The following is an 18,675-nucleotide window of genomic DNA, read 5'->3' as shown; positions in this document are numbered from 1 at the left end:
ATTATATCTTTGTTTTCATTTATTTTGAATGATCGTAGCAAGTTGGCCTCGGTATCTGCGGCACGATGTTCAACCTCAGTTGCATCTATGAGATATGTGTTAATGAACCCAATATCACCGATTTGTCTTTTCTTCAATTCGGCGATCTTCAACCCTTCAAACCAGTCCTTCGCTTCGGTTCGTGCGATCTTCGCGTTCTCCTTCGGGCTCATCTCGTATGGTAACTTCTCTGGAGTCTTCAGAGAAGGACCGAATCTGTATTTCGTCCCGCCTCTGGCTGTACTACTAGACGCCGGCCGAGCAGACAGAGCGGCTGTCTTCTTTACTTGCTTATGAGACGGAGGAGAAGGACTACGACGCGCCGAAGCAGCTGCCGGAGCGGCGGCGGGTCTCTTTCGCCCTTGCTGATGAGGCGGAGAAGGAGGAGGCTGGCTGCTCGGGTGCGCCGGCGCAGGCGAAGAAGGAGGCGGAGTGCCGCCACGCGCCGGAGAAGGAGCCGGCCGAGTGCCTTGATCGTCACTCGCCGGAGGAGGAGGCGGTGGAGGAGGCAGAGTGCCCTGACTCGCCGGAGGAGGAGGAGGAGGCGGAGGCGTCCAGTTCGGAAGGTTGATGAGCTCCTTCCGCCATAGGCATGGAGTCTTCAGAGAAGAACCCAGCCGAGTCTCCCCTTCTCCGGTAGGGTGGTCAAGCGGGAGGTCCTCAAATCCCTCCGTTATTTCATCCACCATCACCTTAGCATATCCTTCTGGAATTGGCCGGTAGTGAAAAGTTGCACCGGGTTCAGTAGGAAAAACAGAGCCAGCACCGCCTTGACCTTCATATTAATCCATTGCGTCATAAGGTGGAAATTTTGAGACTCCGTGATAGCATCCACGGGATAGCTGGCAGGAGCCGTCAAGACATGCTCCGGCTGAAGCAGCTCGGTGGAAGCCACACTGCTTCTCCGCTGAGATGGCGGGGTAGCTTCAGGGGAAGCTTCGGCAAGTCGTTTGCTGCGATTTGCTTCTCGTTCCTCTATCCCTTGTACCCTTGCTTTAAGCGCCTGCATTTCGGTCTGCTGCACTTTCTTCCTCCTCTCGTGGCATTTGTAACCGCCTGCGTCCGGAAACCCAGCCTTCCACGGAATGGAGCCTGGCGTGCCTTGTGTCCGTCTAGGGTGCTCAGGATTTCCGAGGGCCTTTGTGAGCTCGTCGTTCTCTCTGTCTGGAAGGAACGTCCCTTTCTGCGGTGCATCGATATAGTACCGAAGGTTCTTGAAGGGTATGTCAAGTTGCTCGTCCGTCCAAACGCACATCCCTGTTACAGGGTCCAAGGATCCGCCAGCCCCGAAGAACCAAGTCCGGCAACGGTCTGGCCAGTTCATTGTCTCTGGTTCGATCCCTTTATCAAGCAGATCAGTCTCAGCCTTTGCCCACTTAGGCCGACCTTTGAGGTAGCCACCTGACCCCGTGCGATGGTGAAGCTTCTTCTTTGCAGCATTTTTCTTGTTTGTCTCAGACATCTTCTTACTCTTATCCGATGTCTTGTGGGCCACAAATGTGGGCCATTGATCTCTGATCTTCTCATATTTTCCGATGAATTGTGGTGTCTCTTCTTTGTCGACAAACCTTTTCAGCTCATTCTTCCACCTCCTGAATAGCTCTGCCATCTTCTTAAGAGCAGCAGACTTAATTAATTGCTCTATAACCGGCTTCTCCGGATCCTCCTCTGGCGGTAGGGTGAAATTTGCCTTCAGCTCATTCCAAAGATCATCTTTCTGCATATCATTGACATAAGACACCTCAGGGTCTTCTTTAGCCGGCTTAAACCATTGGTGGATGCTGATCGGGATCTTGTCCCTAACAAGAACCCCGCACTGAGCAGTAAATGCATCCTTTGTCCGGATGGGTTCAATCGGTAGGCCGTTGCGCGCGATTGCTGTGATCTCAAACCTTTCATCCTTGCGCAACTTTTTCTTCGGGCCTCGTCTCTTTACCGAAGTTGTGCTCGATCCGAAGGGCTAGAAAAAAGAAGAAAGACGAGAGTTAATTAATATGTGTACATACCAAAACAATGAATGCATCAATTAGCTAGTCTCGGCACAGGCTTAACTAATATATTTACCTGGCCGGACTCTGTTCGGTCACCGGAGCTGTCACCCTGTTCTTCCGGACCTTCTTCACCCTGCTGTTCTTCCGGGCCTGCTTCTTCACCCTGCTGTTCTTCCAGACCATCATTGTCGTTAAGATAACACGACATGACATCACCTCTGTCTAAGATTTTATCCCGCAACGTCTCTTCTGCTTGCTCGTCTCGTCCGTGCTCCGTTGTTTCTGCAAATATATATTACAACATGGCAATTATTACACAAGCATGACAGCACATGGTATATTAGTTTGGGTGTACTCCTCGAGAGTTTTCACTGTCGAAGTTATCCGGGAGGGGGTAATATCGACAACGATGAGATACATACAGGGGAAAATAATGTTATCGGGGAGCGGGTATATCGACCCCCCCCCACATGTTGAAGTTATCGGGAGGGGTTTATATCGACAACGACGACATACATGCATGGGGGAAAATAATATTATCGGGGAGGGGGTATATCGACCCCCCCCCACGTGTTGAAGTTATCGGGAGGGGGTATATCGACCCCCCCTCGTGTTGAAGTTACCGGGAGGGGGTAATATCGACAATGATGAGATACATACACGGGAAAATAATGTTATCGGGGAGCGGGTATATCGACCCCCCCCCCACGTGTTGGAGTTATCGGGAGGGGTTTATATCGCCAACGACGACATACGTACATGGGAAAATAATATTATCGGGGAGGGGGTATATCGACCCCCCCACGTGTTGAAGTTATCGGGAGGGGGTATATCGACCCCCCCTCGTGTTGAAGTTACCGAGAGGGGGTAATATCGACAACGATGAGATACATACACGGGAAAATAATGTTATCGGGGAGAGCGGGTATATCGACCCCCCCCCCCACGTGTTGAAGTTATCGGGGTTTATATCGACAACGACGACATACGTACATGGGAAAATAATAATATCGGGGAGGGGGTATATCGACCCCCCACGTGTTGAAGTTATCGGGAGGGGTATATTCTATTTTCTCTTCTTCTCCTCTATTCCTTTCTTCTTCTCCTCTTCTTTTTCTTCTTTTTTCTTCTTCTTATTTATTTCTCCTCTTCTTCCTCTCCCCTCTTCTTCTCCTTTCTTCCTCTTCTTATTTCCTTTTTCCTCTCATTCTTTTTCTTCTTCTTCCTTCTTAAAAATACATGAAGTAGTATTGCCCAATTCATTGTTCATATGAATATACAAACATTTGCATATTTACAATAATTAATATCACCAAAAAAATCTATGAACAGAAAAAATTCCTAATTTTTCTAAAAAACTATCTTTTGCATATATACATGAATATATATATACACAGATAATATATGTACATATATATAAAAAAACAAGCATATATATGAAAAAACATATAAATGAAAAAAAATGCTAGCTAGGGAGGGCGCCAGCCGGACCAGGAGGACCGCAGGGTCGGCGGCGAGGATGGCGACGGGGCAGTGGGCGCGCGCTCGGGGTAGGGGGCGCGAGCGACGGCGAGGGCGGGCCGGGGCGCCGCGCGTCGGGGAAGGGGCCGGCGCGGGCGGGCCGGCGCGGCGCGCGTCGGGGCAGGGGCGCGGGCGACGGCGACGGGGGGCGGGCCGGGGCGGTGCGCGTCGGGGCAGGGGCGAGGGCGACGGCGACGACGGGGGCGAGCCGGGGCGGGCGGCGTCGGGGGCGGCAACTGCAAGATGAGAGTGAAAATTTCCTAAGTGTGGACTTATATAGCAGAGCCTTTAGTCCCAGTTCGTGGCAGCAACCGGGACTAAAGGTGGGCATTAGTCCCGGTTGGTGCCACCAACCGGGACCAAAGGCCACTTTTCAGCAGCCCAAAGGGCGGGAAGCGGCGGCCTTTGGTCCCGGTTGGTGCCACCAACCGAGACTAAAGGGGGGCATTGGTACCGGTTCGTGGCACCAACCGGGACCAATGCCCACCTTTAGTCCCGGTTGGTGCCACCAACTGGGACCAAAGGCCTTGTGCTGCTGCGCCCGCGTCAAAAGTTTAGTCCCACCTCGCTAGTTGAGAGGGGTGCGCAGTGGTTTATAAGCCCCACTGCCGCACCCCTCTCGAGCTTCTCTCCATTGCAGGCTTACGGGCCTAATTGTCACTGCTATGCCTATGGGCCTACTGGGCCTCCTGCGGGCCTGAATCCTGGCCCATGGATGGGTTTCTAGTTGTATTCAGGCTGTGGGGGCCCAGTAGGTGGCACTTTTTTTGTTTTTTTGTTGCTTTATTTATTTTCTTTTCTTTTGTTTTTTGCTTTATTTTTTTATTCCTTATGCTTTTAGTTTTAGAAAAATTATAAACTTTTTGTTAATGCCATTAGTTTTCAAATTTGAAAACACTTTTTTGTTTTCTTTGTTGCTTTATTTATTTTATTTGGTTTCTACTTACAACAAAATACTTATTGTTGCTATTTCTATTTTTATTTCAGTTTTTTTGGTTTGTTTTCTGCATTATTTATTTTCTTTTGTTTTTTTGCTTTATTTTTTAATTCTTTTTGCTTTTAGTTTTAGAAAAATTATGAACTTTCTGTTAGTGCCATTAGTTTTCAAATTAGAATAGTTAAAATTTGAATTCTTTGAAATTTGTGTGAATCAAAAGTTTGTTGCCCACTTGAGAGTGTTCTTGGTGAGAACATTGTTGACAAGGAGTGAACCAGGGTTAATGGTATTACGAGGGCCAAACCATAAGACATTAAAACATTTGAAATGAACTCTGAAAAAGTTGGCATAGCATGTGCATGTACAAAACGGAGAATGGTATCATACTCATCTGTTACAAAGTTGGCATGGTATCATCATAATAGTTGCGGGAGAAAGTCTTCACTTTTTCTTCGCTTGTGTCATTTGCTTATTGTGCCGTAACCATGGATAATCTTCATCGTTTATCAGGATGCTTGGGTCAGCCTTGACTTTGAAGGGAGGAATTTCATGAAACTTTTCATAATCTTCAGACATGTCTGCCTTGCCCTCCACTCCCACGATGTCCCTTTTTCCTGAAAGAACTATGTGGCGCTTTGGCTCATCGTATGATGTATTCGCTTCCTTATCTTTTCTTTTTCTCGGTCTGGTAGACATGTCCTTCACATAGATAACCTGTGCCACATCATTGGCTAGGACGAACGGTTCGTCAGTGTACCCAAGATTTTTCAGATCCACTGTTGTCATTCCGTACTGTGGGTCTACCTGTACCCCGCCTCCTGACAGATTGACCCGTTTGCACTTAAACAAAGGGACCTTAAAATCATGTCAGTAGTCAAGTTCCCATATGTCCACTATGTAACCATAATATGTGTCCTTTCCCTTCTCGGTTGTTGCATCAAAGCGGACACTGCTGTTTTGGTTGGTGCTCTTTTGATCTTGTTCAATCGTGTAAAATGTATTCCCATTTATCTCGTATCCTTTGTAAATCAATACAGTCAAAGATGGTCCCCTGGACAACAAGTACAGCTCATCACAAACAGTGTTGTCACCTCTGAGACGTGTTTCCAACCAACTGCTGAAAGTCCTGATGTGTTCACATGTAATCCAGTCGTCGCACTACTCTGGGTGTTTGGAGCGCAGACTATTCTTGTGTTCATCGACATACGGGGTCACCAAGGTAGAGTTCTGTAAAACTGTGTAGTGTGCTTTAGACCAAGAATGCCCGTCCCTACATATTATTGAGTCCGCTCCTAGCGTACCTTTTCCAGTCAGTCTCCCCTCATACCATGATTTAGGGAGACCTATCTTCTTAAGGCCAGGAATGAAGTCAACACAAAACCCGATGACATCCTCTGTTTGATGGCCCATGGAGATGCTTTCTTATGGCCTAGTGCGGTTATGGACATATTTCTTTAGGACTCCCATGAACCTCTCAAAGGGGAACATATTGTGTAGAAATACGGGCCCCAGAATGACAATCTCGTCGACTAGATGAACTAGGACGTGCGTCATGATATTGAAGAAGGATGGTGGGAACACCAGCTCGAAACTGACAAGACATTGCGCCACATCACTCCTTAGCCTTGGTATGATTTCTGGATCGATCACCTTCCGAGAGATTGCATTGAGGAATGCACATAGCTTCACAATGGCTAATCAGACGTTTTCCGATAGAAGCCCCCTCAATGCAACCGGAAGCAGTTGCGTCATAATCACGTGGCAGTCATGAGACTTTAGGTTCTGGAACTTTTTCTCTGGCATATTTATTATTCCCTTTATATTCGACGAGAAGCCAGTCGGGACCTTCATACTGAGCAGGCATTCAAAGAAAATTTCTTTCTCTTCTTTCGTAAGAGCGTAGCTGGCAAGACCTTCATACTGCTTCGGAGGCATGCCGTCTTTTTCGTGCAAATGTTGCAGGTCCTCCCGTGCCTCAGGTGTATCTTTTGTCTTCTCATACACGCCCAAGAAGCCTAACAGGTTCATGCAAAGGTTCTTCATCACGTGCATCACGTCGATTGAAGAGCGGACCTCTAGCTCTTTCCAGTAGGGTAGGTCAAAGAATATAGATTTCTTCTTCCACATGGGTGCGCGTCCCTCAGCGTCATTCGGAACAGCTAGTCCACCGGGACCCTTTCCAAAGATTACGTGTAAATCATTGACCATAGCAAGTACGTGATCACCGGTACGCATGGCGGGCTTCTTCCGATGATCTGCCTCGCCTTTGAAATGCTTGCCTTTCTTTCGACATTGATGGTTGGTCGGGAGAAATCGACGATGGCCCACGTACACATTCTTCCTGCATCTGTCCAGGTATATACTTTCGGTGTCATCCAAACAGTGCGTGCATGCGTGGTATCCCTTGTTTGTCTGTCCTGAAAGGTTACTGAGAGCGGGCCAATCGTTTATGGTCATGAACAGCAACGCCTTTAGGTTAAATTCCTCTTGTTTGTGCTCATCCCACGTACGTACACCGTTTCCATTCCACAGCTGTAAAAGTTCTTCAACTAATGGCCTTAGGTACACATCAATGTCGTTGTCGGGTTGCTTAGGGCCTTGGATGAGAACTGGCATCATAATGAACTTCCGCTTCATGCACATCCAAGGAGGAAGGTTATACATACATAGAGTCACAGGCCAGGTGCTGTGATTGCTGCTCTGCTCCCCGAAAGGATTAATGCCATCCGCGCTTAAAGCAAACCATACGTTCCTTGGGTCCTTTGCAAACTCATCCCAGTACTTTCTCTAGATTTTTCTCCACTGCGACCCGTCAGCGGGTGCTCTCAACTTCCCGTCTTTCTTACGGTCCTCACTATGCCATCGCATCAACTTGGCATGGTCTCCGTTTCTGAACAGACGTTTCAACCGTGGTATTATAGGAGCATACCACATCACCTTCGCAGGAACCCTCTTCCTGGGGGGCTCGCCGTCAACATCACCAGGGTCATCTCATTTGATCTTATACCGCAATGCACCGCATACCGGGCATGCGTTCAGATCCTTGTATGCACCTCGGTAGAGGATGCAGTCATTAGGGCATGCATGTATCTTCTGCACCTCCAATCCTAGAGGGCATACGACCTTCCTTGGTGCGTATGTACTATCGGGCAATTCGTTATCCTTTGGAAGCTTCTTCTTCAATATTTTCAGTAGCTTCTCAAATCCTTTGTCAGGCACATCATTCTCTGCCTTCCACTGCAGCAATTCCAGTACGGTACCGAGCTTTGTGTTGCCATCTTCGCAATTGGGGTACAACCCTTTTTTGTGATCCTCTAACATGCGGTCGAACTTCAGCTTTTCCTTTTGACTTTCGCATTGCGTCCTTGCATCGACAATGACCCGGCGGAGATCATCATCATCGGGCACATCGTCTGGTTCCTCTTGATCTTTAGTAGCTTCACCCGTTGCAGCATCATTGGGCACATCGTCTGATTCCTCTTGATCTTCACCAGCTCCCCCCGTTGCAGCATCACCGTATTCAGGGGGCACATAGTTGTCATCGTACTCTTCTTCTTCGCCGTCTTCCATCATAACCCCTATTTCTCCGTGCCTTGTCCAAACATTATAGTGTGGCATGAAACCCTTGTAAAGCAGGTGGGTGTGAAGGATTTTCCGGTCAGAGTAAGACTTCGTATTCCCACAATTAGGGCATGGACAACACATAAAACCATTCTGCTTGTTTGCCTCAGCCGCTTCGAGAAATTCATGCACGCCCTTAATGTACTCGGAGGTGTGTCTGTCACCGTACATCCATTGCCGGTTCATCTGCGTGCTTATATATAATTAAGTGTGTCAAAAACCATTACAGAACATCATGAATAGATAATTAAGTGACCAAATTAATATAAGTTCATCATCACATTAAAACCAAAGTACATACATAGTTCTCATCTAACAACATATAGCTCTGCAGAGCATCTAATTAATTAAACCATACATTGAAACTATGTAAAACATTTCAATGCGAAAACAAACGCGATCATAATCGCAACCAAGGTAACAATTTATCCAACGGCATAATGATACCAAGCCTCGGTATGAATGGCATATTTTATAATCTTTCTAATCTTCAAGCGCATTGCATCCATCTTGATCTTGTGATCATCGACGACATCCACAACATGCAACTCCAATATCATCTTCTCCTCCTCAATTTTTTTATTTTTTCCTTCAAGAAATTGTTTTCTTCTTCAACTAAATTTAACCTCTCAACAATAGGGTCGATTGGAATTTCCGGTTCACATACCTCCTAGATAAATAAAATCTATGTCACGTTGGTCGGCATAATTTTCATAAACAATAAATGAACCAATAGTTATAAAGATAATATATACCACATCCGAATCATAGACAGGACAAGGGCCGACGGGGGCGGATACCAAAACCATCGCACTATATAAGATGCAATAATAAAAGTAAGAAAATGATACAAGTATCTATCTAAACATACAAGTAAGAATATTTTTCCTTTCAGAAAGAAGATAAGAATAAGAGGCTCACCACGGTGGTGCCGGTGATGAGATCGGCGCGGGTGATCGACGGCGGTGAAGACGGGGGCGGGGCGTGACGGACCGCTAAACCTAGACAAATATTGAGAAAAATGGAGCTTGGAGGTCGAGCTTGGAGAGGAGAAAGCTTAAGTAGTGTGGCTCGGGCATTCCATCGAACACCTTGTGTGCATAGGAGGTGAGCTAGAGCACCACCAAGCCCTCTCCCCCTCGGCCAGAAAAAACAGAGCAGTGTGCTCTGCTCTTGCGCGAGGGGGTATATATAGGCACCACCATTGGTCCTGGTTGGTGGCATGAACCGGGACTAAAGGGGGGCCTTTGGTCCCGGTTCATGCCTCCAACCGGGGCCAATGGTGGTGGGCCAGGAGCCAGGACCATTGGTCCCGGTTCGTCCCACAAACTGGGACCAAAAGGTCTAGATGAACCGGGACCAATGGCCCACGTGGCCCGGCCGGCCCCCTGGGCTCACGAACCGGGTCCAATGCACCCATTGGTCCCGGTTCTAGACTGAACCGGGACTACTGGGCTTACCCGGCCTGAACCTTTGCCCCTTTTTCTACTAGTGATAGTCCAACAGTCCGGCCAAAGGATATAGTCCGGCTATTCAAATACCCCCTAATCCAGGACTCCCTCACTCTCCAAGAGGCAGGTGCTCGAGGAGAAAAAGTGTGGTCCGGTGTAGAAAACTGAAAAACTTGAGTTGAACAGTAGAGATGCATATGTATTAAAGTTTCTATTTTCTATTTCTTGATGATGCCACTAGTAGTAGCTTGCGTTGGGAAAAAAACCAATGCAGTTGCCTCAAGCTACTTTTTCTTATAAGACATATGTATACATATGCTACTATTGTACATGCCCTTAGCGAACGTTTGTTTGTTCGTGTTGTACAGATAGTGCTCCTAGACTCCTAGTGGCGTGTGTGTTGTAAGTACTCTAGGTCCTAGTCTTTAGACTAGCTTTGTGAGAGCCGGTTGAGATTCTCTAACTACATATACATGTAAATCTCTGATGAATGACAGTGCGAGTTGCACAACCTATCACTCCTATCCTCGCTCTGGTTCTGACATGGACGCAGGTCACCAAGGACTAGAGCGACCTCGTTGAAGGCCTCGATGCCAACGACCTCCTCCTGCTGCTCGACGCACGCTAACTGCTCGATGAAAGGCCCAGGTGAGTTAGAATGAGAAGGAAGTAGGAGGTCCACCATGGATTGCCCCGTGGACAAGACCCTGTAGATTTCGGAGTTGAGGGACTATTTCTATATTTTCGAAAGAGTTCAGGAATGAAAAATAATTCTTTTCTCGTATTTATTATAATGCTTAGTGTAACAGAATGGACCCTGCTTTGTCTAATGCCTCATTTTGCATGTGTCGATACCTTTCAACCTATATCTTTCACAAATCTCGTGTTTTTTTGGCTACTCAAGAATTAAGCCTTACAACCTACACAGAGTGGACTCACAGGATCACACAAAGTTTTGTATAATAGTTTCTTCACAACAGACCTGTGAAGTAAAACTTACACTACATACTACATGGGTACATATGGTGCTTGACCTTAAAAATGTGCATATGTTCCAGATTCATACACAATCTAGCGTGAAACACCATCATATGACATGAACTCTTGCTCAAAGCTATAGCACTGTTTCATGTTTTTAGATGCCAAATTAGCAGTGACACAATCAGAAGCAACCAACTGATCAGAGCTATCTTCTTCTCTTGCTGGAGTTAGCAGTGGTTCTTTCTCTTGTCCGTTCCCTGGATCAGCATGGCACAATTTTAACCTTTCTGTTTGCAGAACCCTCAAAGCCATCTCTACCTGCTTCATGGTAGGTCTATCCTCGCCTCGGAGCCTCAAGCACATCTCTGCAAGGGAAGCCACGCTGCTAATCTCTTCCTCAGTGGCTTCATCCAGAACTTGGGCAGCCACTATTTCTGTAACTGGCCTCGCTTTCAACCCTGAAAGAAAATAATTTGATAAGTTCTGCTTCGATCCTGACTCACTTGTGAATATTGGCTCTTTTCTGAGAAGTAGCTCAATGAGTACGACGCCAAAACTGTAGACATCACTTTTCTCATTCAATTGTCCAGTGTAGTAATACTCAGGATCCAAGTACCCAAATGTGCCTTGTACATTTGTCACAATGTGAGTTTGGTCAATAGAAACTAGTCTCGAAGCCCCAAAATCTGCAACTTTAGCTGTGAAGTTTCCATCCAATAGTATATTGGATGATTTCACATCACGATGAAAGACCGATATCGAGGCTGCAGAATGGAGATAAGACAGGGCTCCTGCAGCTTCCACAGCAATCCTTATGCAATCATCCCAAGATAAACAGCTAGTGCTAGAATCAGAATGAAGAATACCAAACAATGATCCATTTGGGATAAAATCGTACACTAACAGAGGTACCTCGGTTTCTAGACAACATCCAAAGAGCTGGACGATGTTTCGGTGGTTTATTTGGGAGGAGGATCGCTACCTCATTGATGAATTGATTGATCTCACCTTCCTCAATGACCTTTGACTTTTTTATGGCGACTACCCTTTGGTCAGATAATATGCCTTTGTAAACCATGCCATGCCCTCCACGGCCTACGATGCGCGTTTGATCGAAGTTGTTTGTTGCCTTTTCCAACTCTTCCACAGAGAAAATCCTTGTTTTGTCACTTGCATTTTCATCCGACGATATAAGTTGTTCTAAAAGAAGACCCTGGTTTTTCCTAAAATATCTTCTTCGTAACTGCCTTTGGATGTATCTTTTCCATCTGTGTACCATGAAAAGTCCACTCAAGATGAGAAGTATAACCCCGAAGCCACCAGTCAACCCAATGATAATACCTAAAAATAATAAAACATATTAGCTAGTTTATTGCATTGTTTCATTTTGCTTACCAACGAATGTGATGGATCTAGAAAACTCACCCAAGTAAATATTTTGTCTTTTTATTGAAGTACACTTCCTTGTTGTTGTATCATACTCCATTTTATCAGGACACTTGCTGCAATGGTAGCTTCCCACTATATTATTGCAAACCTCTTCACATATACCAATTGTTTTATTGCACTCATCAATATCTGAACCCACATATCATCTAGGTTAGTCCATAAGTGATAGTTTTTGTTATACAGAAGAGAGTGCTATCGAAGTGATCATTTGAAAACATTGTCATGACAAATAAATAGTACCTTGACAACCCTCTCGAACATATGGGTTTCCTTGAAAGCCAGTGGAACATTTGCAACGATAACCGTAGAGAAGATTTTGTGTAGAGTTAACAACTAAGCACTCACTATTGGTGCTAACACATGCATACCTAGGCATGTCCACCTGTGCCTCTTGGCATGTTAGATTAGCGACAGCCCACTGTGCCGATGTTGTTTCCCCATAACCCATATAAAGATCAGGTTCTTCGTCAACATAAATCCGTAAAAAGTCTTGTTGGTAATATGCTATGTATTTAATGTCGATGAGCCCCTCGTCAAGATTTATGTGCGTCACTTGATGTTCATCATCTTCCATTTGGAGTGTAGAGGTTGTGGCATTTGTGCAATTGAGATGAAATGCCTTCCTTGCATAACAACCTTCTTCTATGCCAAATGGAAATGGGATTTCAATGTCCCCGCATTGTCGTGTGCAATTTGCCACTTGTTGGATTGGGTTATATCCTATTTTCACAAAGAAAACATAAGTGTCCTTAGACAAAATATAGTATTAGACAGTGTGTTTAATATAACTAGTGAAATTAAAGACATGATATTTGCATGTGGATATAAGTACTAATATGCACATGAACAATTACTCGTACATTTCTCATTTGCATCTTATTGAACTTTGTTCACTGTTAAGACTTGCACCAAATGTATCATTGCTAGTCATTTTTGAAAGATAAAGACACCGCCCCCTTTTGTGTTTTGGAGTTTGAATTCACTTACCTTTTCCTTGTGCGCTCAATTTTTTTTCTTATATTAGTGAAGCATAATAAATTATTTTTTAATTCCCAAGATCCAAATAATCTCTCATGTTTAATATTAGCCATTTTATTTAATTTCTAAAATTATATTTTGATGTATTTTTGGCGAATGGCTTGCTACTAAATTGAGATAAAATGTTTTTAATACTACTTGCTGTAATGTTTCATGGCAAAATACAGTTTTATGCGAGCTACACATTAATAACAAAACCATTTGTATTTCTAGCACATGTAATATTCACTATAAAAGCACATGATTAATTTTTTGTACAGCTCACATCAAAAAACAAGATAATGCAGATGACAAATTATTCTAAAGTTCGCTGGCATTTTTTGCGCTACATGGCAATTTTCATTTCCGATCATGGCAAAATTTAGTTGAAATTGCATGACAATTCGAGCATTCGCTGGGAAAACGCTCCCAGGGAACATTCCCCAGATATAGTGGTCGTACATAATTCCATTTTAAGCGAGTAAGGCTTTTTAGCTTTCGGGCTCCATGGAGCCCAAAATTTTCAAAAATTCAAAAATCAACTTTTTTATGTTTGAAAAATATATGCAAATAAATACACATGTACTTATAGATGTATACTAGATGTGTGTAAAATTTCATTTGAAATATCCAATGGCTGTGAGGGTGTTCCCTTGGACCTCCTAACGTAGGAACGTTCCCAGTTATCAAATCCTACTATATATTGTAGGACAAATTTAATAGGGAATGAGGCCCTGCTCATAAATTGTTGATATGTGGTGGATAGTAACGCTGCCCTGCTAAACTTTTAGCAGACATCGCAAATATGCTCATGCAATAGGTTAATTAGTTTAGATGTCAATAAATTAGTAGGTACCGAGTCTAATACCGTATCAGATGAACATGCATCAGTTTTGAGTTTGAAATGGACCATTCTTCTTGTGAGCTTTATTTGTCAGCATGCATGGTAGAAACTTTTCTATGCATTTCACTCTAAAATATTTTTTTTCTAGAAACTGTCTCTTGTTTTATTTAGATATTTCAGCTTGGATGACACGATTTCTCGCAGATGGAGTTAATACCAATAGAAAATTATAACCATACAGATTCATCAAAACTGGCCAACCTGCATTGCTAGCAGTTTTCAAAAATACTTTTTATAGAAAAGTAATGAACTAATTTCAGTCTACTTCTTATTTTCATTTAGAAATATATAAGGAACTAGAACAAAAATCAGCACCTTTGTGCAAATCCATACAACCTGGAAAGCCATAGAAAATCAAAGTTTTAAATAGTTTTAGCGTCGCTATAGCTTTTGGAAACCGCTTCTACCGAAGCTATGCACTTTTAATTCTAAAGACGCTACTAGCTTGCTGTATCCCACCAAAGAGCCAAATTTGGAGTCATTTAGTGTGTCCCGCTGCAACCAGAGGAGGGACGCAACCGAGTTCCACAAAGCAATCCATCTGCCTTATTATTCCTTCTTGTTTGTTATATACTAGAAGGGTTGGGCGCGCTTTGCTGCGCCATTGATGTTGTTGGGTTTTCATAATTTTTTTTACTCCATCTGTTTCCAAATACAAAGTGTATTAGTTTTAAAAAAAGTCAAACCTCTTTAAGTTTGGCTACATTTGTGTAGAAAATATATTAGTATCCATAATATCAATCCAATTTTTAGATTCATCTTGAAATGATTTAATATTTTATTTATTTAGTATTGTAGATGCCAATATTTTAGGCTCTAAACTTGGTCAAACTTTAAAAAGTTGACTTTTCAATAAACTAGTACACCTTATATTTTTGGAACAAATGGAGTATTTGCTTTGGTTAGTGGGGAAGATGATGGAGTGTGTTTTCTTTTTTATTCATATAATGCGGTGTTTTGGTGGGCCTTTCTTGGTGTGATTTTGTGTTGTCTGCTAATCAACTCGTACTTATGTAGGGAAATTTTCGGCGTCGGTGGCTACATATACTATATTGGTGCTACAGTATCACATGTTGACAATTCCTTTTTGTGGTGATGAGAGGGTGCATGAGATTGATATGGCTTTATAGGCCAGTTGCTCCCGATTGATTAGAAAAATTGTTAACCCAATCAAAATCATGAACCAAATCCATATTCAATTTCTCAATGGAATGAGAGAGCTGAAAAATTAGAGAGCATGGTGAATTAAGAAATCTGAGTGAGAGATTGTTGACCCGGTCAAAATTGGTGACCCAATTCAAAATGGGTGACCTCAATTGAATGAGAGGCCTCCAATCCTAGGGAGCTTAGTGATATAATAGATATGATGCCTGAATATTGAATTAGGACGCCTGATTAACGCTCAGTTTTTTATGTCTAAACATGTGTATGTCAAGTATATGTGATATATAATATATGATGCCTGAGCATGTGCTTATTTTCTAAAAAAAATCATGATTTCAGAAAAACACTAAATGTGGTTTAACTTTGCTGTAGCTTTTCATGGCATAACCCGCTATCTAATTTTGGAAAATACTCTAAAATTCAGCAAAAATGGGTACATTGACAAACATTCATCTTTCGCTCCACAATATTTCGACTCAGAACTGATCGTCCATAGAGAAATAGTGAATATAAGTTTTTCAGGGATAGTGGCTAATACTATACGCAATTCTTGCTTCCTAGACATAGACTGTATCAGGAATTGAAAAAATCAAACATTGTACTCCCTCCGTCTCAAAATAAATGACTCAAAAGTGACTAAACTTTGTACTAAAGTTAGTACAAAACTGACTCATTTTTTAGTCACTTATTTTGGGACGGAGGGAGTAGTATAGATAACTCTTTCCCAATTTTGTGTTTTGACTTTTGGATGTGTTCATTTTGTAAGATTGTACGTAGCTATCTGCCTTAAATGTATATATACAATTGCTACCGGTGATTTCTACAACTTAAGCACACAGTTGAAAGAAAAATCAGCCACATGATACTTTTCATAGAAAGTTGAAAGAAAAATGAAGGTTCATCTTTCTTTAATAAAACAAAAGGATGCTACAGCAGTGCAAGTCAAATGATATTATATTTCGTTTTATTTAAATTAATAATCATAAGGCATGAGTTGGTTTAAATTAGCTAGAGAGGTGTTACCTCTGTCGCGCAAGCAGCCTTGGGGAACATAGGGATTGCCAAGGAACCCGCCGTTGCAGTAGCACGAGTACCCTCTATGCGTCATCAGATTATCAACGCAGCTGCTATTGTTGCTGAGGCAGGCGTAGGTCGCTGCGTCTCCCTTAGCATCGGCACAGTTTGCCTGATCCGCCACATTCCACTGGAGGCTTGCATAGTCCGTTGTTACGCTGACCTTGTTCCACAGGGGACCTGTGCGGTTCACCCTGCTGTCTTGGCCGCGCAGCCGGACAAAGCTGAACTGAAACCCATTGAAGCTATAAAATGGGACAGTGCAGCACCAGGTGCCGTTGCAGTTCTCCATGGCCGCCGTCTCCGTGATCTCGCTGCCGGGGCAGGTGATCGAGCAGGCCTTGAAGGGCGTGTTCGAGTCGTTGTAGAGCATGAACACGTCGAAGCCGCAGCCCGTGACGTTTATTCTGCCACTGAACCCAACAAAAGATCTCCCGGGAGGTGACCAAGAGGACATGTTGTAAACGTCCACGCCGGAGACGACGGCGTCGTCGTCGGCATAGGCGGCGCTTATGTAGCGCGACCAGCCGACGTCGAAACCGCCGTTGATGACCTCGGTGATGCCGTCGCGCAAGAAGAGCCTGGAGGTGCCCGTGCTGCCGTCGACGACGCAGGTCAGGTTGAAGTCGGGGTCGCGGAAGCAGCCTGAGCCGATGCCGAAGGGGTAGGCGACGGTCAGATTGCCGCACCTCTCCGGACACCTGCGGAGCATGGCCGGCGACGGAACCACAATATTGCCCTCCTCGTACGGCCGGCCATTTGTAGCTAGGGCGGCCGATACTCGTGTTGTCTGCGTCCCTAGCAACGCAAGCACAAGCACGAGGAAGCCGCACACCATTCTCACCTCTCCGCTCTGCTCTACTGTTCTAATGAACCAACATCCTTTTTCAAGTTACATTATTTATAGGCCTGGAGCACATTACCAGTCTGGTACCTAAATATCGTTGGAAGTACATTCGGGGTCTATCGTCCAAAGAGACGGTAAAAATCTCATATGTGGTGGTGTCAGGAGCACCAGCCACCATCGTCCATGTCCGCCTGAAAAAAATATCTGAGTTCGTCTATGTCCGCCAGAAAAAATATCAGCCAACGCAGAACAACTGAGTTATCCTTATAATGGATGCATTGTTTTCTCCCTATACTAGTCAAAATATACGAATAAGTCAGTTAAAATATCTTATTGTCATTCTTCATCATAACTCCTGTAAATCTACGAATAGGCTACCGAGCTTTGCTACACTTACGGACCCAAGCTCACGGACTAGAACCTACAGGCTGATATGAGAACTGTTGATTGGAAATTAGACAGCCCCACACCTGAAATCAGGGGATGAAGGGAGATTAGCATATGGACACGTAATCCCGTATGCACCCTCCGTGACTTGTTGTCCATAAGTCTAGGATTTTCGATAGGCTACCTATAGTGGGGAGTATCATATACTAGTATCATGCATAAATCTACGAATAGACTACTCATAGTGAGGAGTATCATATACTAGTATCATGCATATGATACTACCTTTATAGTGTATAGCATCATAGAGTACTATCATAAATGACCTTATTTATAGTCATGCATGACACAAAGTAGTATAACATTTATTATGTTACAGTATCTATCTACTTCAGGGCATGCGCGTACCCCTAAGTCATTAATTTGACCAACCTAATACAAATCATATATTACAAAAAATATACCAACATAAACTTTGGAGTTTCTACTTTCAAAAGGTATAATTTTTGTGTTATATAGTTTATATTAGGGTGATAAAATTAGCAACCTAGGTATACGCGCAGGACTTGTAAACTGAAATGGAGGTAGTATGTTACTTTAACCCCCTCTCTCTTCTTTAATTCTCTGGCACATCATCATGTTTGCGGTTCCCGAGTGCATGATATCGGCTATAAATAAGGTCATTCATTATTCCGTTTCTAGAAGCTCGCGAACAGTCATCTGCTCTTACTCCTGTTCTCTCTGCCCTCGCTCCTAGGTGTTGTGACAAGGAAAGTGTGGAAGTTTAGTACCCCTGGATTTGAAAAAAAAAGTTGGACCTGTTTATAAGGGTTTTCTTTTTACATGATATTGGAGCTTGAGAAAAGAAGTGGTTCTCACGTGCTCCTCCGTCGCTCGCCACTCACGTCGTGTTTCTTGAACGAGCCAAGCTTAGACCTATGTCACTTGTGCCGTAGCGCTTAATTTTTGCAGGTCAGGAATGGAAAGTACTTAACGGACGAGCCATGATCTGAAACGTTAGATCGTGGGTTGTTGTCGACTCGTATGTGGGTCCACTCCACCTCTCTCCACCTGGCCGCACCTATATATTGGAGGCGTCGGCAACCCTAGCCACCACTAGAGATCAGATCACATCTGCCTCCTTGCGCACACCACCTATCGTAGTTTCACTCCATGCTGCCGCCGCCGGGTATCCCACCCCGTCCATCGCGGCACGGTTAACAGGAGCGCAGGCCTCCAAAACCCCGCATCTTGAGATCCTGTACGGGAGAGGGGCAATTAGATTTTTAGGG

At 44.1% G+C, this 18,675-nt stretch overlaps 1 pseudogene; it reads right to left on the bottom strand.

Moving 5' to 3' along the window:
* Positions 1-10,344: 10,344 nt before the first annotated feature.
* LOC125517383 lies at positions 10,345-17,012 on the bottom strand (annotated as a pseudogene).
* Between the last annotated feature and the right edge of the window lie 1,663 nt (positions 17,013-18,675).

Source organism: Triticum urartu, chromosome 6 (genome assembly GCF_003073215.2).
Source record: "Triticum urartu cultivar G1812 chromosome 6, Tu2.1, whole genome shotgun sequence".
Lineage (NCBI taxonomy): Eukaryota > Viridiplantae > Streptophyta > Magnoliopsida > Poales > Poaceae > Triticum > Triticum urartu.
Note: the sequence above shows the minus strand (reverse complement) of the source record. Positions and strands in the feature narration are given on the sequence as shown.